This window comes from Mya arenaria, chromosome 4 (genome assembly GCF_026914265.1).
Source record: "Mya arenaria isolate MELC-2E11 chromosome 4, ASM2691426v1".
In the NCBI taxonomy this organism is placed as follows: domain Eukaryota; kingdom Metazoa; phylum Mollusca; class Bivalvia; order Myida; family Myidae; genus Mya; species Mya arenaria.
In genome coordinates, this window is record NC_069125.1 from 41,030,166 (window position 1) to 41,052,411 (window position 22,246).

The window sequence follows — 22,246 nt, forward strand, 5'->3', positions numbered from 1 at the left end:
TTAACTCTTGGGAATCTTAATTATGTTTGCAATAATACACTTCACTTGCAATCAATTTAAACTAAGAACAACAAATACGAGCTAAAACACAACATTTAATTAGTGATATAATTCAATATTTTACGAACTACTTCTACAGGTGTACAGGCATACACCCGAGGTTGTTTTCGATAAAAATGGCCGAGGAGTTTTGTTTTCGATAAAAAATGGCCGAGGAGTTTTCTTTTCGATAAAAATGGCCGAGGAGTTTTGTTTTCGATAGAGTTTTGTTTTCGATAAAAATGGCCGAGGAGTTTTGTTTTCGATAAAAATGGCCGAGGAGTTTCGAATGTGATCGTTCCAAGGTGGTTACCCCAACAATTTCAAATACATTTATTTCGGTGCATGTGTTGTATGATTGCGGTGTTTGAATGTGCTTGAATGTATTGTTATGTGCGTTCTGTGTATTTCGCTTATTGTCTACTAGACTTTAATATTATGCCTTTAAACTGGCCCCGATATCACAAAAATAGTGAAGTCAAAATTAATCTCAAACTCAACTTATTTAAGTATATAACATCAAAAGTTCTTTAAAATCATATATACTTTTTACTCTTTTAAAAGCCTATTTCGCATAGATTGTGTTGATAAAGACCTTTTGTCAATATGTAACGAAACTTTATTCTAGAGCAAATGTACTTGAGTAACTCAGTGTGAATACCACGTGATAAATTGCGTCATATTTCTATGTCGGAGGTCAACATTTTGCTTCGAATGAAGACTTTAAATAAACAAAGATAACTTCACTAGTTCTTCACTAATTTAAATGAAACACAGCGCAGCCTACGCCGCTTATTGAACACTGCCTTCGGTCTTCTACCAAAGTTAGATTTAGAGTTCAGTTTATAAAAACACTTCGACAAACCTTTTCACAAAACGGCCGTCTGACGGAGCCCTGCCTTCGGATTTATTAGAGTTTAATTGAGTGTTTAGTTTCTTTAAACACTCTGACAAACCTTTTCACAATACAGCCGTCTGACGGAGCACTGTCAAAACATTATTTTGGTAACAGGTCTGTCGGAAGTGTTTGCTGAAACTAATCACCTTATCGAACTTCGGTAATGAAACGAAGGCGGGACTCTTTAAGCGGCATAGACTGCCCTTTGTTTCATTAAAAATTGTGTAGTTATCTTCGATTTATGCATCAGTCAGTTGTAATCACGCCCCCCAGGTCCGGGGGTATGCCGGAGATAGCCTGGGAAATGGGCCGTGTTTTTACCTTTCAGATGGCCCCGCAGTGCCGGGTGAATGCGGTGGTTTTGTAGTCGCTTTAAATATAGCGGGGAATGGGCCTTACCTAGGGTCCCTGGGGTGCAGGGGCATTTGGCGGGCATTTTACTATCTGTTCGTCCCCGCAGGGCGGGGATTTTAGCCGGGGCTGGCTGGACCGAAAGTCAAAGTCCCCACTATTCCCCGGACCTGGGGGGGGCGTGGTTACAATTGACTGGTGCATTAAGTCTTCATTTGAAGCAAAATGATGCCTTCCGATGTAGAATATATGACGTAATTTATCACGTGGTATACACACACTGTAACTGCTCAAGAACAGTTAGTTGTACTCAAATACTTTTCTTGCTGAAGAATCATTTTTTCTTACGAATCTTGACCACACATATTAATCAACATATTTTATGAAACAATGCTCTCTTTTTTTTAAAAAAAGAAGAAAAAACATATACAAGTTTGAAATACTTATGATGTTAAGATGTAAATAAAATGCTATGACCCCTCAAAAAAGGACACAGTACTGGTTTCTGCCCAGGAAACAGACTCGAGAATGACTCTATAGGTTGTGCCTTCGTCACAACCGAGCTAAAATAATTTAGTTTATACTAAAAGAGTTGAGTCTGAGATTGAGATTTGACTTAACCATGTTCGTGGCTAGGTCATCGCAAATTGCTAGACTAGTTGGCTTGCCCCTGTAAATTACATTGTATTATTCAATGAATTATTATAAATATCTTATTCGAACTGATTGCTATTAAATGTTAGAAGTTTTACCATACTTTAGGTTTAATATCAGTCGCGTCAGCTAGATTGTTCCATTAATGGCTTTGTTTTTGCTTCAGTTTTTGTTTTTACTTGATGTTTGCAATGATTGCACTGATATTGTTGTTGGTTTACTGTTTTAATAGACGGTTGGATCCGAGTCATATTGAGAAATCCCTTGCCGTTTCAGGACAGGATTGCCAATTCGGATAAGATTGAAGTATTGCATCTCTAAAAAGCAAATAATTGCAAATAAGTCCAAAAGCCATCATATTTAACTTTTATGCCTCATTACCACAAAAAAACGTCATACACTATTAGTATTATTTGAAAGGGTTTTGACAGAAGATACGTTTCATGCAACCTTTTTTATACTTAGACGATTATATTTGTTAAAAGCTATACCGATGTATTTACCAAAATAAGTGGTTTCAAACGACAGTCTCATGTAACCATTTATTAGATAAATACATACATATACATGGATATACATTCTAACAACCTTTGACCTTTTTTGTTTCGAGATTACATCATCTTTACTGATACAGCCCCTGTTGAAATCTAACGATTCACCTGATCAAATTATATGGTTGATTACAGATTTACGAAAATATAAGTACGGCAGATTTAAAAAATACCGCCATCCCGATTGGACAAATTAAAATTTCGATCTGTCATGGAATTGAAAGTAAGATAGATAGTCTCCTTTAATATGGCAGTACCAAAACATTTATTTGTTCATATACTTTAATATATTCAGACATATCGTTACGCTGTATACAATATACTTTAATATATTCAGACATATCGTTACGCTGTATTCAATATACTTTAATATATTCAGACATATCGTTACGCTGTATACAATATACTTTAATATATTCAGACATATCGTTACGCTGTATACAATATACTTTGATATATTCAGACATATCGTTACGCTGTATACAATATACTTTGATATATTCAGACATATCGTTACGCTGTATACAATATACTTTGAAATGCAACCAGTTTTATATGGTGTCACCATACATCATCATTTAACCAACTATTGGATGGAATACCTTGATTAATTTATATATTGGTGCTTAGTGTGATTGCAGGGCCATGTGGTGTATGTTTGATGGGGTCATTGATGCAATGCCAAATGGTGCCAATGACCAGTTTTAGGTTGCTTCCAAATTTTGCCATAGTTTTTTTTTTTCGTTTTCAATTTATTAAAACAATGTATTCGCAAGTAGGTATATGAGGAAAAACATGTACAATTTTAGGTTTCCAATATCAGATGTATACTGTTTATGGCTATAAAATTATCTTTTCGATAGACGTACTGACGAGAATCCCAATGGCGTTGTAGTATGATACGTTGAACATAAAGTATGAATAGCTGTTTCGAAAACAGAATTGCAAGTTTTATGCGCACGGTACTCCACATTATAGATAAACATTGTGCGGATTGTTTAGAGTTTTGTTTTAAGTGACACTCTTTTCAAAATCAATACATACACATGTACAACAGACATACATTTTGAGTGATAACCGATCTACTAACTAAATAATGCATTTATGGAAACTATTAATTACTGATTGTAACCGTGTATTTAATAGCTGAAAACGCAAAATATTAGATGATTGTTGAGTCTTAAAATATTTACTGTGATCTACTATCGTCTCATAACATAGAAATATCGTGTTTTCTGCACATTTCTTACAAGTTAAACTCGGTATCCTTCATAAGAACCATTGATTTCGACATTTATTCTTCCTTTTTAGTATATCAAAACAACTGTATTAATTGTGGTAAATCTTATTTGGGTGTTAGAGTACATCTTACAACAACTTGACTAGGAATGTCATAGCTATATATGGATGCGACTTTAATAAATATATATATATATATATAGCTTTAGCTTTATTCCTTTCGTACTTCGATGGACACATTTGCGACCTGCAGTATTTTTAACAAGGTTCGAGACAACTACTTCAGCTCGTATAAGATCATATCACGAATAAAGTAAGCTTTTAAAGTTAAAAATGCTGTCTGCAGCGCTGTTAGCTTTAATGAAGTTCTGAACAATCGGTGCATTGTTTTGCGTTTTGTTTTAAATGAGGTGAAAAGCATGAACAAATCATCCTTGAACGTCTACTGATAACTTTCAAGCAAATGCTTTCAGACAATCTAGATTAAAATAAATATAGACAAACTGAAAGAAAAAAGTATGTATGATCAAATTCACTCGCATAATTCTTTTTTGATAACTTATACAATAACGTACCTTAACATGACATAGCACGTCTGCAGAAAAAAAGAGATTAATAAAAAAAAAACACCAGTCTGAATGTGTAGGAATGTGGTTTACGTGATGTTTATGTCATTTAAGATTCAATGTTGCTTAAGTTACATTCTTGGAAACCACCATTCCTGGAAGAAAATCATTGCCACATTCCACACGTGCTAAGATTTTTACTTCCAACAAATGAACACTTATCCATTTATATACAGCTCATGCAAGTAATGAACATGAGCATCATGAAAGTTTATAATAATGATAAATCTCGCAAATTAACAACAATAGGCAGAAAAATTAAACATTACAGCAATGAATTAACACTGTATTATTAATAACATTTTTACTATGTTACCTTAGTTAATATTATACCTATTATTATTATTATTATTATTATTATTATTATTATTATTATTATTATTATTATTATTGAAATTATGGTTTTTGTTTCAATTTTGCATTATTATTTTTAAAACATGATCAGCATTTTTATTTCCAACATATATACAACATTACCTTTTTATTCTTAATATATTCCTACAAGTTCTTTCCCTATTCGCGTTCCATCCAGTTCTGAAAATGTTTCTTAAAGACCAAAACAGTAAAGCACACTGCTCTCCAATGACGGAGGTGCGTAAAGTCACGTGACTTCATACACTAGCACATGGGCTCCAATAATAGAGAAATTAATTATTACCTTTTGCGCTTTTTATTCTGGTATGTCTTGTATGGCTGTCTATCCGTTTTAACCGTTGACAAACAAACACAGTTCTGGGAGAATTTGAGAGGCTTGGTGAGAGAATGCTCCGGAACAATTGGAAGTTCGCGGCTCGGATTAAAAACAGTATGTTTGTTTAGGGTACAATTTTGCGATAATTAATGTTAGTAACAGCGAGGGCGAAGCACAGTCATAAATATTTGATGACCAATTGTAAACGATGTATTCTCCTTCGTTCCCATTTGAACAATACGCACAATCAAAATGGCAATTTAATAGGAAAAGCCTTTTTGAGTTAATTGTTTCCTTATTGGCCTCCTAATGCAATAGTTCCAGCAATGCTTCAACAACTCCCACGACGGGCACTTATCCTCAGTTTCCAACAAATGTACACATGCTTTAATATTGTAACGAGGGCTACTCAAACTCAGATTCGTGGTGAGTTCCTATTGTTCTTAATTCTAAAAATCATATGTATGCAAGCTAATGAGATTTTTTAAACCATAACCCAACGTCATGATGCTGGTACGCCATTAAACTGTCAGTAGGATGTATGAATTATGAGAATCAGAGACTTGCTTACTTTATGTGGAGGAGCTGCATGAATTAGGTTATACTTACATTGGCATAAGATGCAGTTTAAGACACGTGTCCTTTCCCCCAGAACCTTGTTATTTATGTGTTCGCTGTGGGTGTGGGGGTTTGTTCTCCCCCGTAAAATATTGAGCTATTTATAGTCTTTCTGGGGCATTTTGGCGTATTTTTTTTCTTTCTTTCTTCATAATGGACCTAAAAATATACATGGATCGATACTTTTAGGGGGTGATTCCAGTGACTTATTAGATCAGCCCAAAACAAGTTTGCATTTATTAATAAATGTTCGGACCATTGTTAGGTTGAGTACTCATAAATGACTTAAACTCCCAGGGAACTCCTGAATGGCTGACCGTTGTAAAGGCGGTAACCTCAGCATGTAATAATAAAGACAGTTTGATGATGTTTCACTGACCGTTTTTAAGGCAATAACCCCAGCATGTATTAATAAAGACAGTTTGATGCTGTTTCGCTGAACGTTTTTAAGGCGGTAACCCCAGCATGTATTAATAAAGACAGTTTGATGCTGTTTCGCTGAACGTTGTTAAGGCGGTAACCCCAGCATGTATTGATAAAGACAGTTTGATGCTGTTTCACTGACCGTTTTTAAGGCGGTAACCCCAGCATGTATTAATAAAGACAGTTTGATGCTGTTTCGCTGAACGTTGTTAAGGCGGTAACCCCAGCATGTATTATAAAGACAGTTTGATGATGTTTCGCTGACCGTTTTTAAGGCGGTAACCCCAAGCATGTATTAATAAAGACAGTTTGATGCTGTTTCACTGATCGTTTGAAGGCGGTAACCCCAGTATGTATTAATAAAGACAGTTTGATGCTGTTTCGCTGACCGTTGTTAAGGCGGTAACCCCAGCATGTATTAATAAAGACAGTTTGATGCTGTTTCGCTGAACGTTTTTAAGGCGGTAACCCCAGCATGTATTGATAAAGACAGTTTGATGTTGTTCCACTTACCGTTTTTAAGACGGTAACCCCAGCATGTTGAGGTTACCGTATTAATATAGACAGTTTGATGTTGTTTCGCTGACCGTTGTTAAGGCGGTAACCCAAACATGTATTAATAAAGACAGTTTGATGCTGTTTCACTGACCGTTTTTAAGGCGGTAACCCCAGCATGTATTAATAAAGACAGTTTGATGTTGTTTCCCTGACCGTTGTTAAAACGGTAACCCCAGCATGTTGAGGTTACCGTATTAATAAAGACAGTTTGATGTCGTTTCGCTGACCGTTTTTAAGGCGGTAACCCCAGCATGTATTAATAAAGACAGTTTGATGTTGTTTCGCTGACCGTTGTTAAGGCGGTAACCCCAAAATGTATTTATAGAGACAGTTTGACGCTGTTTCCCTGATCGTTTTTAAGGCGGTAACCCCAGCATGTATTAATAAAGACAGTTTGACGCTGTTTCCCTGATCGTTTTTAAAGCGGTAACCGCAGCATGTATTAATACAGACCGTTTGATGTTGTTTCGCTGAACGTTGTTAAGGCGGTAACCCCAGTATGTATTAATACAGACAGTTTGATGCTGTTGCTGTTTCCCTGATCGTTTTTAAGGCGGTAACCCCAGTATGTATTAATACAGACAGTTTGACGCTGTTTCCCTGATCGTTGTTAAAGCGGTAACCCCAGTATGTATTAATACAGACAGTTTGATGCTGATGCTGTTTCCCTGATCGTTTTTAAGGCGGTAACCCCAGTATGTATTAATACAGACAGTTTGACGCTGTTTCCCAGATCGTTTTTAAGGCGGTAACCCCAGCATGTATTAATACAGACAGTTTGACGCTGTTTCCCTGATCGTTTTTAAAGCGGTAACCGCAGCATGTATTAATACAGACAGTTTGATGTTGTTTCGCTGAACGTTGTTAAGGCGGTTATTCCAAAATGTATTAATACAGACAGTTTGACGCTGTTTCCCTGATCGTTTTTAAGGCGGTAACCCCAGCATGTATTAATACAGACAGTTTGATGTTGTTTCGCTGAACTTTGTTAAGGCTGTTATTTCAAAATGTATTAATACAGACAGTTTGACGCTGTTTCCCTGATCGTTTTTAAGGCGGTAACCCAAAAAATGTAATAAAACAGACAGTTTGACGCTGTTTCCCTGACCGTTGTTAAGGCGGGAACGCTATTATTTATTAATAAAGCCAGTTTGATGCTGTTTCGATGAACGTTGTTAAGGCGGTAACCCTAGCATGTATTGATAAAGACAGTTTGATGCTGTTTCGCTGAACGTTGTTAAGGCGGTCACCCCAGCATGTATTAATAAAGACAGTTTGATGCTGTTTCGCTGAACGTTGTTAAGGCGGTAACCCCAGCATGTATTGATAAAGACAGTTTGATGCTGTTTCGCTGAACGTTGTTAAGGCGGTAACCCCAGCATGTATTGATAAAGACAGTTTGATGTTGTTTCACTGACCGTTGTTAAGGTGGTACCCCCAACATGTATTGATAAAGACAGTTTGATGATGTTTCACTGAACGTTGTTAAGGCGGTAACTTCAACATGTATTAATAAAGATAGTTTGATGCTGTTTCGCTGAACGTTGTTAAGGGGGTACCCCCAACATGTATGGATAAAGACAGTTTGATGTAGTTTCGCTGAACGTTGTTAAGGCGGAAACCTCAACATGTATTGATAAAGACAATTTGATGCTGTTTCACTGACCGTTGTTAAGGCGGTAACCCCAGCATGTATTGATAAAGACAGTTTGATGCTGTTTCGCTGAACGTTGTTAAGGCGGTAACCCCAGCATGTATTGATAAAGACAGTTTGATGCTGTTTCGCTGAACGTTGTTAAGGCGGTAACCCCAGCATGTATTGATAAAGACAGTTTGATGCTGTTTCGCTGAACGTTGTTAAGGCGGTAACCCCAGCATGTATTGATAAAGACAGTTTGATGCTGTTTCGCTGAACGTTGTTAAGGCGGTAACCCCAGCATGTATTAATAAAGATAGTTTGATGCTGTTTCGCTGAACGTTGTTAAGGCGGTAACCTCAACATGTATTAATAAAGACAGTTTGATGTAGTTTCGCTGAATGTTGTTAAGGCGGTACCCCCAACATGTATTGATAAAGACAGTTTGATGATGTTTCGCTGAACGTTGTTAAGGCGGTAACCTCAACATGTGTTAATTAAGATAGTTCGATACTGTTTCGCTGAACGTTGTTAAGGCGGTAACCCCAACATGTATTAATAAAGACAGTTTGATGTTGTTTCGCTGGACATTGTTAAGGCGATAACCCCAACATGTATTGATAAAGATAGTTTGATGCTGTTTCGCTGAGCGTTGTTAAGGCGGTAAGACAGTTTGATGCTGTTTCGCTGAACGTTGTTAAGGCGGTAAGACAGTTTGATGCTGTTTCGCGGAGCGTTGTTAAGGCGGTAAGACAGTTTGACGCTGTTTCGCTGAGCGTTGTTAAGGCGGTAAGACAGTTTGACGCTGTTTCGCTGAGCGTTGTTAAGGCGGTAAGACAGTTTGATGCTGTTTCGCTGAGCGTTGTTAAGGCGGTAAGACAGTTTGATGCTGTTTCGCTGAGCGTTGTTAAAGCGGTAAGACAGTTTGATGCTGTTTCGCTGACCGTTTCTAAGGCGGTAACCCCAGCATAACAAAGATTGTTTGATGCTGTTTCGCTGACCGTTTCTAAGGCGGTAACCCCAGCATGTATTAACAAAGATTGTGTGATGCTGTTTCGCTGACCGTTTCTAAGGCGGTAACCCCAGCATGTATTAACTAAGATTGTTTGATGCTGTTTCGCTGACCGTTTCTAAGGCGGTAACCCCAGCATGTATTAACAAAGATTGTTCGATGCTGTTTCGCTGACCGTTGTTAAGGCGGGAACCCTAACATGCACTTTTAAAATAGTTTGTTTCATGTGTGGTATGTCTTTGTTGGTTGTGTAACTTTCGAGCAATGCCTGTGAGGGTTAACCGTGAGCCATCAAACAGGGTCATCTTTACATATTGGGCTATTGGGGTTGTCCTTCTAGTGCCCATTGTGTTGTTGTTAGAGAGTTGAATCAACTCTTTGATTTGTTTTTGTTTTTTACAAAACTTATTTGAATGTAAACGAAGAAACAAACATGGAAATGTATCGTGCCCTGTTATTGCTAGACAGTTGTCTTTAAAACCAATCTTTGATTTTCTGTGACTTCAAAGTAAATATAGAGGACACGTTTCGAAATATATTTCTTTTCGTAAAACTTATCATAACAAACCCAGAGGATATATAACAGTGGACAATTTGGGAAAGTGTACGAGTTATTTACATTGTTGAAGCATTTTTCTGAGAAGAATACAAGTAAAAATATGTTACACTTGCAAAAGATTGAAAAAACAACAACACAAAAACATCTGCCGTTCCCATATGATTGTGTTTTTAAAGTCAATTTATCTTTGTTTTTACCCTTTTGAAATATCCTGTATTATAAGCGCACGTGAGACGATAGTATACAATCCCCAATATTGATAATTAAAAAAGCAACAACGATTCATAACATAATGGTTGATCCTGTGCATCGAGATTATAGAAGGGGAACAATGACTTCAGGTTGGCGTCAAGACAGCTTAACTGCCATGACCACGAACACGGTTTAATAAAAGATGATTCCTTTTATGACGGATGTATCTGCTTAATTACTGTAAATCTTATCTAATTAGCACCAGTACAAACACAATAATACCATCCGTACGCGACTAAGATTAGCAATAATTAATAGTAATTTTGCACCAACAGGAAGGTTATTATATATGGAAAAAAATACTTCGCGACATCCTTAAAAACCAATTTAATCTTCCCAGACTTGAGAAAATAGAGATATAAAGTTGTTACAACTAATGGAGAGAAGTATTATGTGCAATTTGAGACTCGGTGTATACTTAGTGGTAATTCCTCAATAGATTTTCCTAAAACATGCTTCTCGTCTCTGCTTTTCAAAGTAAAACTCTGTTATAGTCGGAGTTATTTCGCATTTAGTAAAGTAATGTTATCATTTCTGTTTAGAAAACATTAGCGAAACAACTTCTTTTTGATCAGTTATAAGGAAATTTCGTCATTGTCAACCATTTAATAAAAATATAATTCATAATTGCAAAATTGTACTTTAAATATTATACAAATGTACTTGAAGATAGATGCAGTTCTTGGCAAAAAAATTGGTGTACTGTGACCCTGATATTGGCCTCTGATCCTTTTTTTCTGTCCACATCCCCATATAGTTCACATCCATGCGATCTCCAAATACCAGTCAATACCAAAAGCATCGTTGCAGGATCCAAAAGTGTTGGAGCAGGACATCAAAAGTACAGGTAATGCAATTTTCTTCAATACATTCTCTTGGCAGTAGAAGCTTCCTACAAAGGGTTCAATTCAAATGCAAGGTCACTTGCATATCCCGAGAACCGTAGCATTATAAAGATGGAAGATTGCTGTTTAAATAAATACGTATACATATTATAGCAAACCTATATCCCTGAAACAAACGTTGTGCACGAAACCTTCCGACAAAAAGTTAATAAACAATAATAAAATTCAAACTTGATGTGGCACAAAAAAGGTTTTGGAACTCAAATCCAGTTAGTATCGTTTTGTTAAATAAAAGTCTAAGTGAGACAACAAGAAACTCCGAAACTCGCATATTTTCAGACGTTGGCTGCTGTCTTTTGACCTATATCATTGTCATTCGCCAACGCTTAAAAACAGGTGTGCAGGCAATCTCGGCTTGATATTCTAAACAATACGACTACATAGAAAAGACAAATATATCACATAATAGTTGTCTCTTAAAATAACTAATTGAAAACAGCTCTATTTGCCATACTATGTGTTCACCCTAAAACAAGACATTGAATATAGACGCAGATATCTGCTGCAATCCAGCTGACGTTCATAGCAGCTTACACGGCTTAGTGATTCATAATTATACCTTTAAAAACTCAAAGACAAACATACAAACATATGCCTATCTGCCGACGTACAACTTCAATTGTGCCGAATTTGATGTGTATGTAAACATTATTTTCTTGATCAAATACGCATAACCCATTATAAAATACAATATGAGATTGATTGCTTGTGTGTGCTCATTTAACATAAAGCGAAAGATGATCGAGGAGTTACATGGATTTGTAAACCCCTGGTGTGGTTTCATTGGGCGTGCAGTCGTCATAACAAGGCGACAACTGAATGTGATTGTGTGTTAAATATGAATCGAAAGCCCTACAATGTTTTAGTTTGTCGCAATTGTCGTATTGGCATATGATATAATAGTGCCTTTAAGACCCCAACAGCTGCTTTGTTGAGTGCCCGTTTGATAATTTATTTTTTTACCCAAGTAGCGACTTGAGTACTTTTTTTTTTAGACCAAACCATCCAGTACATTATTGCCTTTAAGATCCAAGTTGCCGATAAGCAAGTGCCTTTTAAATCAAAGTTGACGATTAAAAAGTGCCTTAAAATCCCAATTTGCTGATTTATTAGTGCTTTTTAGACCCTAGTTGCCAAATAAGAAATGCATTTTAAACAGAAAAATCCGGTTGATAAGTACCTTTTAGAACCAGGTTTCCAATAATTAGTGACTTTGAGAAAGTGCCATTTAAACCCATGCAGTTGTTTGATTTGTGCTTTTTATACCCGAAAAAGTTATTTGATTTGTGAAGTTTAGACCAACATAGCCATTTAATTAGTGCAATGTTGACCCACAAAGTGGTTTGATTAGTGACCCTAGACCATATTACACCCACGTAGCCGTTACAGTTTTTGGGCATACCCTGTTGTAGTCAACAGTAGTGCATAACGTCTATAATACTAATATAAAACCTAGTAAGTTAGCCGGATGTATCTGACGATGGTCTTCCTCTGTTATCACATCGTCTTTTTCTCACTTTTTTATCAAGCAACGTACTTTTGTTGTATACCGACTCAAAGCTGACATTCCTTCGTAAAAACCCTGCATTGCTGATGGATGACCAGAATTTCGAAAGTTGCAATTACAATTAACATTTATGTTAGTGGTTTCCGATCATATGTATATATATATATATTGTCTGTTCTGTGATTGTTTAGGACTCCGACCCACAAATAGCTACTTTTCGGATATCTCAAATAGCCCTTTAACCATAACGTTAAATTCTGATGCTTGGTGACCCCATATATATTTTGTGTCATTTGAAAGGTGTTTGTTTGCTGATTGACAATATATAAAATAAATGATCAAAAGTGTATTATAAATATAGTTATTACAGTCTGAACATTTGCCTTTTATATCAATTAAACTAAGATGTAAATGACTGGTTTCAATCTATGCAGGCCAGATGTTTTTGTTATATTGTTTGTCAGTGAATAAATTACATTTTTTTAAAAGCCTTCCCAGTGAAACCAAAATAATATGAGATCACCAAGCCAGCGAACTTCACATTTTTGTAGATAGGTTACTTCAAGTCAATCATGCACCACGGGCTAATAATAACAACAATGCATGCCTTTTTACTAAAAAGTTTTTAGCAAACAATAACGACTGAAATACATCCCTACTTTACTTTAACTTACAATGACATACAATTCGAATTATTCATATACATTCTGTACCTTAAAAAGGGATCATTGTAACATAAATGGCAGCTTGATTTGTCATTGTAGTTTCCTTTGCATCAGTCTACTTATATCCAGCTTATGTCACCAAAAAGATGCATTGTATGTTTTGCGTACAAAGCATCTCTCCGTGCAAAACATAGTGAGGTTAAACGGTTCAGATGTAAACATCAAGGATGTCAAATAAATAAAGAAACAAAGAATTTCAAAATAAATAAATGAACAAAGAATGTCAAATAAATCAAGGTTCAAAGCTACAATGTACGGTCATTGGTTCCTTTACTGTTATATATATATGTCTCTAGAGTCCGCATTTTATCTATTTCTAACGAACTTAATGTAGACCTGTAAACACCAGATGCGGTCGAGCTTAAATATGCTGTGTGATACATCAGCTGGCTATCGCTCTTCTACAATACTTTTTCAAATCATGTTCTCTATCACTTCGTCAATATGACTGGCTTTGAGTGGTAACATTTGTATAGTAAAGTTTCTAACACGCGGAATATTGACACAGTACCGCAATGGATCTCAGAAGCATCGCCGTCCCAGTCTTTCATAAAGTGTTCACACGTGTGGACGTACATGCATGTCAGGCCGAAATGTATCTTATGTACATAGGGTTGGTCACTAAAGTCCCACACTCCTGAATAATCCCTGGCTTCGTCGCATTCCAGAGGAGCTCACTCAATGGTTTTACTTAATTCTCTTTGTCGATCCACCCCGACGAACACAGCTTTTTTTAAATAATAGTTCAGGCTAATGTCTAGATGATGTCAGATCTTGCCAGATGTGAAGTTCTGCTAAAAAATGCAGGGCGAAGTTTACAGCCATTCAGGTGGACAGGTGCGTTGTCAACCAACTTCATGATGAGTCTCTTTTGTGCACGCACATACCGGTTAATTCACCCAGTCCTTGAAACATAAGGTCTGCATTCATGCTGTCTCTTTGCTGTACTTCAAAAACAGACTGTCATCAGACAAACAAGCAAAACGAGGGGTACTTGGTATGAAAGCAAGGAATATGTGTCATCTGCATATGCCTTGCACTGCTCCCGTGTTCAATGGTCCGTTTTTACGGGAGCTACTCAGAGATAAGTACCTCTACTAATTCAATAGTCTAAGGGATGGAGATTTGTTGCTTTAGCGGAAAGGTCCATTGGTCATATCAATTAAATTCAAGGAGTTATTGCCGCCATGTCGGGAGATATAAACACAGATATGGGAATATATTTCTTTATCTGTCTGAATGATTCGGGGGAAAGGAAACCATTTAAACCGATGCAAGGCGGCATTCTCAGTCTTGCTCAGCATCGATACTGCTGTACTTTTTATGTGTTTTGTGTTTCTGACAAATGAGCCATCTCCCGTATGAAGAAAAAGTAAAACAGCGTAAAGAAATAGCGAGATATATAATGTTTGAACCATTTAATGTTTACGTCTCAGTTTATTAAATATATTTCCACCAAAGATAATGCATATAATTAAGTTAGTGTTATTGTAGTTTTTGTTGTTACTGTTGTTGTCCTTAGCAATGTTCCTGAATTCTCTTTTTTATTTCGCATTTGCTACTACTGTACAGCAATCTTATTATCGATAGTTGGCAATAAATGTACACTTGTAAAAACTTTTGCATCAAAGTTTAACTTGGTATGGACTTGGGAGGAGTCGGACATCGGAGGCACAGACTACAAGCAAATGTTGTTTTTTTGTTGTTTTTTATGGACAATGCTGACACACAGACGGTAATGGTAAGAGTAGCCTCCAAATGGGAACGCCCCCCTAGCACCGGATAAAGCGATGCGGTTGTTTATTTAAAAAACACACAAATAATACTACGTTAGATTCAGTGCCCCCAAAGGACCATAAAATAAATAATGATTATGTCGCCAAACTAAGGGGCAACCCTTTATGACTGTCACCCAGCACTTAACATCAAATATATTTATGCATTTGCACAGAAATTCATTTCACATTTTGAACCCTAAGTCGGTATACGTTAGATGTTCGTTGCTGCTATTTCACATCAATGAAGAAAAATATTTAGGGTCATTGCGTATGAACTGATATGCTTATACGGAAACTTAAAATGAAATTCATGTTAATTGGTGTTGTTTTCTGTCTTATAAGTCGCAAATCTTTATGAGTTGACAATTCCGTCGAGAAATGCCAATTAGCGGATGTTTCGAATACAAATAAATTATAACGGTAATTGAAAGCAGCTGTCATTAGTGGCTTGCTTTATTGGAAGAGCGAGGCGGCTTATAAATGCCATCAGCTCCGTGCTAGTGGTTCAAGCTACAATCGCGAACATTCTTAATATCCAATTAGCGAGAACGTACGTCTTTTACACTTCAGGTTGCTTAAGTGAGCTTGTTTATTGTAAATAAGCGGGATGAAAACGTCTTTTGAAAGTAACGTTTTTGCCAAAACGCATGCTTATTATTCTACCAAATACTCGTGAGATTTACAAGGACAGAACAATCATGGTAATTGTGTTGTGACATCTCGACCAGGACCTCTTTATTTGCGTTGGCTCTACGACGCCACATTTATTTAGCAACAAAAACAATGTTTTGGAAACAATTTGACAACAGTACATTCGTTTACATTTTTATTCAAATACCGTATCTAGCTGATACATATATAGTATGTGTCACTTCAAGTATGTTCTGGTAATCTCTCTCATATATAAGAAAACATATTTCAAACCTTAAACTCCAACTATTTCAGAGTTCATTATATAAAAAAAAAGATTCATCGCAATTTAGTTCCATGTCACCATTCTTTACATTAATGTTTATAAATGCCTTTTAACTACATTTTTATTAATTTCAAAATAACACTACCTATAAGTATCATTTATCGAAACGGTTTGTTGTTTTGACCATATGTCGTGTGCATACATGGTGACTGTAAAATTTCGTCCCATTAGTATGTCCACAAAGTAGAATTCTTTTTCCGGACCTTCAAGATTACTGAATATGACAAAGCAATGCATCAATATGGAATGTTGCTTAATTAAACCGTTGCTGTGAAGCGTTGAAAGTGTTGCACGTACCATTTAACGTTGTTTTTCCGACTTTATTTCATGCCAACAAATGTTTATTTAATTAATTACAACTTCATCGGAAGCTAAAAGCTGATAAAGATCATCTTCCTTGACATCAAACAGCTATGTTTTATACTAACCTAGTTGTTATATGAATTTCAAAGAATTGTTTGTTGTAAAATAAATAATTCAACACGCATGACCGACCAACTTTTTGTGAATATGAAACTGTGGGTTTCTTTATGTAAAAACAGTAAATAAATAGAGGAAGCGGATGATTGAATTGCGGGTTTCGGGAGGATAACTCTTTGACAATACAGTACAGTCAAACCCCGTTGGCTCGAGGTCGATTGGGTCGATTTTCTCATTGGCTCGAACTTGATGTAAATGACCGATTTCTTTTAACTGAATGCAAGCATTCCCACGAGGCTTGAATTTCACGAGGCTCGAGGTATATGGGAGTTCGAGCCAACGGGTTTCGACTGTAATTCATTTAAAGTGTGTATGTGATATGAACACACTTGTTTAATCAATAACTTTGTGAAGGGGAAAAAGGTAAAGGTGGACTAGAAGTGTCCGCCTCTCAAGCCGGAGGTCGCGGGCTCAATCCTTACCACGGGTACTTTCTCATGGCCTCGCAAAAAGGACGCCCGTACTGGATTCCGCCCATGAAACGGCATCGAGCGTGATTCACATCCGCTTTCATCTAAAGTATCTTCACTATCGAACTTAAATAATAGTATTATCCAAATTGGTAATACAGTAGTTTATTATATTTAAGCTAAATATTCTGCATATTGACAAAATAGGCCTTCTCATGGTATCGTCTCCAACATTTCTGTAAACTTGCGTAGACTATTTCTTTTTCGTTCGCAAAATGATTTGTATTCGTATGCAAAATTTGTATGTGTAATAATCAAAACAATGGGTTCATGGATATTCTGAGAGCGAACTAGGCTATAAACTTCGAGGTTTCGTTCTTAAATTATTGATCATGTAAATATTCACAGAAGGAAAAACAATCTAATTTATAAAGCGTAATTGGAAAGTAACCAGGATGGTTCCACGGAAGTGTCAATATGTAAGAGATGCCAATTAATGTTTATTTGGTTAAACTTAAGTTTAGATGACATACCACACGATCATTTGCTTTTGTTAGATATCTTTCGAACTTTAAAACAGTTTCAAACATTGTATAATACTCCATTTTGGGTTGATTGGAGAGAGTTTCATTCCATTCTGGCACGTACCAATCCTTAAGTCAAGTAGCATTCACCATTTGTAGCGGTTAAAATGTGTCCAAATCCAAGACAACAAGTAAACAGTCCACGAGCAAAAATGGCATATTAAATAAAACACTTAATAAACACTTTCTATAATAGTTTCATGTTTTTCGCTCTCTAATTTGTTATTGTTTCTAATTGTTGAATATGATCCTAATGCGTAAAATTATCATTCATAGACATAGAGTTATGACAATTTAAATCTTCAAGTATTTATATAGCATTGTATCAATATTATATAATTATTTTAATTCATTATTGTTCTAATGAGACATGTGAATACATTATATGTAAGACAGATCTTTTAAGTCTTAAAGATTTAGCCACTATAATCTAAAACTAACTAACAAAACAAACACATCGTTATCTGTTGTGTAGAATAACCTTTTTATGGATATCCACACGTATGAAAATGTCTAAATATACGACCTTCAAGTTTTGGCTCCCTACAATGATCAAATTATATAATTGTGTCTAATTAATGCCCTGATTACTTATATAAGTCAAGTAGCTCAGAAATATTGCTCCTACTTTTGTAGACATCAAAAGTATCAACGGTTATTGTATGTAAACATGATAACCAAGACATACATTCATATATGATTATCATACATATACAAACTGATATTTCAAAGAATATAGTATACAACTAATATAATACAGAATTAATACATATTCATATTATGCTCTTTTTCAAAAACAATGCTATTTTAAAACAGCTAAAATATAAATGCCATCTCCTTCATCTAAAATCTTCACTATTCTCTTGAATGTTTGGTTGCATTGTGTACATATCTAGCAATATTATTGTATCAACCAATATCAATTTTCTTTCAATATTATCATTGGTTAAACGATGTAGATATCTTTCTAACTTTAAAACAGTTTCAAACATTGTATAATACTCCATTTTAGGTTGATTGGAGAGAGTTTCATTCCATTCTGGCACGTACCAATCCTTAAGTCAAGTAGCATTCACCATTTGTAGCGGTTAAAATGTGTCCAAATCCAAGACAACAAGTAAACAGTCCACGAGCAAAAATGGCATATTAAATAAAACACTTAATAAACACTTTCTATAATAGTTTCATGTTTTTCGCTCTCTAATTTGTTATTGTTTCTAATCGTAAAGAGAAACAGTCGTCGTAATACAGCTGTTTCGACATTAACAATCTAATTTCAAAATGATTTACTTATTTTATATCTACACCACTTAAATTTTACACGTATTATAACAATTTATATAGATTAAATATTTCTTATTTCTAAACTAAAATACGTTATTTTAGGAAATGCAATATTGTATTAATAATAATCGGTATTAAACCTCGTTGTGAAGAATTCTTTGTTTAGGGCTTATTTGTCTCTACTGAATCATTTTCAGCATATTAATTTAAAACATAAGTGCATATAAACGGCAAATACTTTCAGGAAATGTGATAAAAGACCAAGTTAAAAGTAAAAATGACAACACATTTCTGAATGAAAATCAATTTTCGCTGGAAGCAAGTATATTTATTTTATTACTCCCAGTTGTTCATAGATTAATATCATACATTCACACATATATGGTCTAGAATACCCCCAGTATACAGCTAATGTAATATAGAATGAAACAATGTACTTAAATCAATCATATAGTCATACATGATTGGTTCCATTCACTGTATAAGTCTGTTATTCATATCCCACACTCCGATTAGCTACATCGTTCTAAGAACCAATGCATGTTTAAAAGTGTTTCATCAGCGCAACAAGGCGAACATTTAATTCTCATAAAACCCAAATGAAGAATTATGAATATGTTTTTAAGCCCCTAACGCTTAATGTGTAAGGTTAAAAAACTGAAACAATATGAATACATGTGGGTATGTTTGGTCAATTCAACATGTTTAGTTTTTTTACATTGTTTTCTTTGTTTATTTAGCTGAAACAAATTGTAATTAGAATATGATTGAATTTAATTTTATTTCACCGTATTTAAGATTGTTATTGTAATTGTTTTTAGTTGCTTTTTCTTTCTTAAAAAATATTCCAAGGACTTTTCTTTCATGCATGACAAAGGCGGCGTTCAACATTGTCGTCATGAAAGCATGTTTAACACTGATTAAAGCAGTTAAAGACTATTCCCATAACTGAATACGAATCTTAAATTTCATTTTAAGTTATCAGTCCAAAACAGATGTTGACTTGTGCTCTTTGACCAGCAAACGAGATTTGTAATCTGCAAGCAAATCGTTTGTCGTTGTTTTTATTTATTCATCAAAACTCAGTGTCACAACAAAAAAAGGTTTGCATTTTAAAATATTGTGTTATATCATAACTCGAACGAGATTTGTCATCTGCAAGCAAATCGCTTATTGTTGTTATTTATGCATAAAATTATGTCGGGAATATTTATAACACAAGATATGAAAAAATATTTTAAAATATTGTGTTATATCATAACCCGAACGAGATTTGTCATCTGCAAGCAAATCGCTTATTGTTGTTATTTATGCATAAAATTATGTCGGGAATATTTATAACACAAGATATGAAAGCATATTTTAAAATATTGTGTTATATCAAAACCCGAACGGGATTTGTCATCTGCAAGCAAATCGCTTATTGTTGTTATTTATGCATAACATTAAAGCTGCACTCTCACAGATTGAACGTTTTGTCAACTTTTTTATTTTTTTTCTTGGAACGAGCCAATTTTTGCGAAAATCCATGGAAACTAGTTAAATTAGACTGCTGACAAAAATAGACCACAGCTTTTTACATTTAAGTACAAAAATTTATGCTTTATGCATTTTTCTTAAACCGTTAGTAACGGTTTAAGCCATAAAACATTATCTTTCGAACGGAAATATGAAAATCTACGATCTGATTTTTCGTCAGCAATCTTATATCATTGGTTTGCAGATATTTACGCAAAAATTTGCTCTTTCCAAGACAAAAAATAACAAAGTTGTAAAAATGGTATATCGGTGAGAGTGCAGCTTTAAAACTCAGTGTAACATCAACGTAGTTGCATTTTTAAATATAGTGTATCTAAAAACCCGCTTACTTATTTCAGCACTGTTATAGAAGTATGGGGCTTACATTAAAACATAATCAGACAAACTATTTTGTTTCTATGAACGGCCGTTATATAAGCGTCTCAACAAATAAGTGCGATACATAACGCGAATATTTTGAATAAAATAATAGTACCAAGTCATTGGTTCAAAAATGATTCCAACCATTATGTACATACATGTTATCGTATGATTAATGGGGGTACCTTAATTGAAGCAAGTGCCATATTGTAAATAATAAGTAGGACCAGAAAAAAGGAAGCGTTTTCATATAATAAAAAACAATGATGAAGCAACACTTCATAATCATTTATACGTGGCATCAGTGTCAGAAATTGGATATAAACAAAATAATAATAACAAAGTTGACAAGTTTTTCTCCCGAAGGACACCGACCAACATCACATTGGCAGCCCGACAATCTGTTTACAATCAACTTCACATGTCATATTAACCCGAGGACTGAGAAAAGAAGTCAAACAATGCCTGTTTTTGATGTTGTTGTTGTTTTTTGTGGGGATGGGGGATCGGGTGCCAGACACCGATTTTATGATGGTCGTTATGTCGAATTCTACTTTCATTTTCGGAAAACAAGATCAATACAATTTCTGACAAACTTGTCGTTGATTTATTTGAACTTGAGGTTGTCAATGCTGGCGGCATAAAACAGAATAGAGGCATCCATTCTCGGCATATTTCTTATCAAGAAATAATATGGTACAAATACAGTTAATCGGGTATTTTTATATTGATAATTATTTTACTTGTGTTGATAATCAGTGATATCTGCAGAGATAGAACAGCTGCACACGTCACGTCACAAAAAAATAGTCATGCACGTTGCTCTAAAGATCTTTTGGCTAAAACTAGATTGCAACATTTTTGAAACTTCAAAGGACTCTTAGTCATCATATGAAATTGTGCACCTGCAAAATGTGTGACGATCACTTCGTAAAATATGATTGCAAGATAAATGGCCATTGATTTTGTTAAAAATGGTCTTAAAACAACATCACAAAATGTTGTCGTGCGTGTAGCTCCAAAAAGTATTTAAATTGTACATGTGCATTTGTGTGAAACTTCACTTCGTCTATCAAAAGTTATGGCCCTTTGTGCATTTTATAACACGTAAGCTCATGTTGTTTAATTCAATACAAGACATACATGTGTATGTATTTTTGTGTTCACTACGGATGACGTTTGGGGTATCCTCCCTTTCTGAGACATCTCTAGTTAAAGTTTAAACCATAATACATCGTGGGAGCCATCGAGGTCAACGGGAACATCGGCTACAACAGCTCAATAGTTGGCGGTAGTTGGAGAACTAATCTTCACACCAACCTTCCATGGATACGCTAACGGTAGATACTGGTGGCGAGGTCACCACCAAACCGGACCTTACCAGCGGCGACATTGGAATCATAACTCAGGTATGCCATACCATGGGGTTACAGTGTTTGTTTGTTTTAAATTCAAGCGTTATCGCATGTTAATACTTAGATATTAAAGTTTCGTTTTCAAAAACTTATCAATAGGTAAAGATCAGTGTTTCACGTACACATAATACGTAACAAATAGCAATGTGTTATCTATATCATGTGTTGATAGTATA

The 22,246-nt window shown here is 35.3% G+C and overlaps 1 protein-coding gene across 1 annotated transcript in view; it reads right to left on the minus strand.

Annotated features, from left to right (window-relative positions):
• LOC128232200 (prothoracicostatic peptides-like) overlaps positions 1-4,939 on the minus strand; it is a 42,763-nt gene extending 37,824 nt beyond the window's left edge. Inside the window, exon 1 of the mRNA XM_052945612.1 lies at positions 4,836-4,939. The gene's annotated coding sequence lies outside the window, so the exon portion shown is untranslated. The remainder of the gene's footprint in view (positions 1-4,835) is intronic.
• Positions 4,940-22,246: the final 17,307 nt, after the last annotated feature.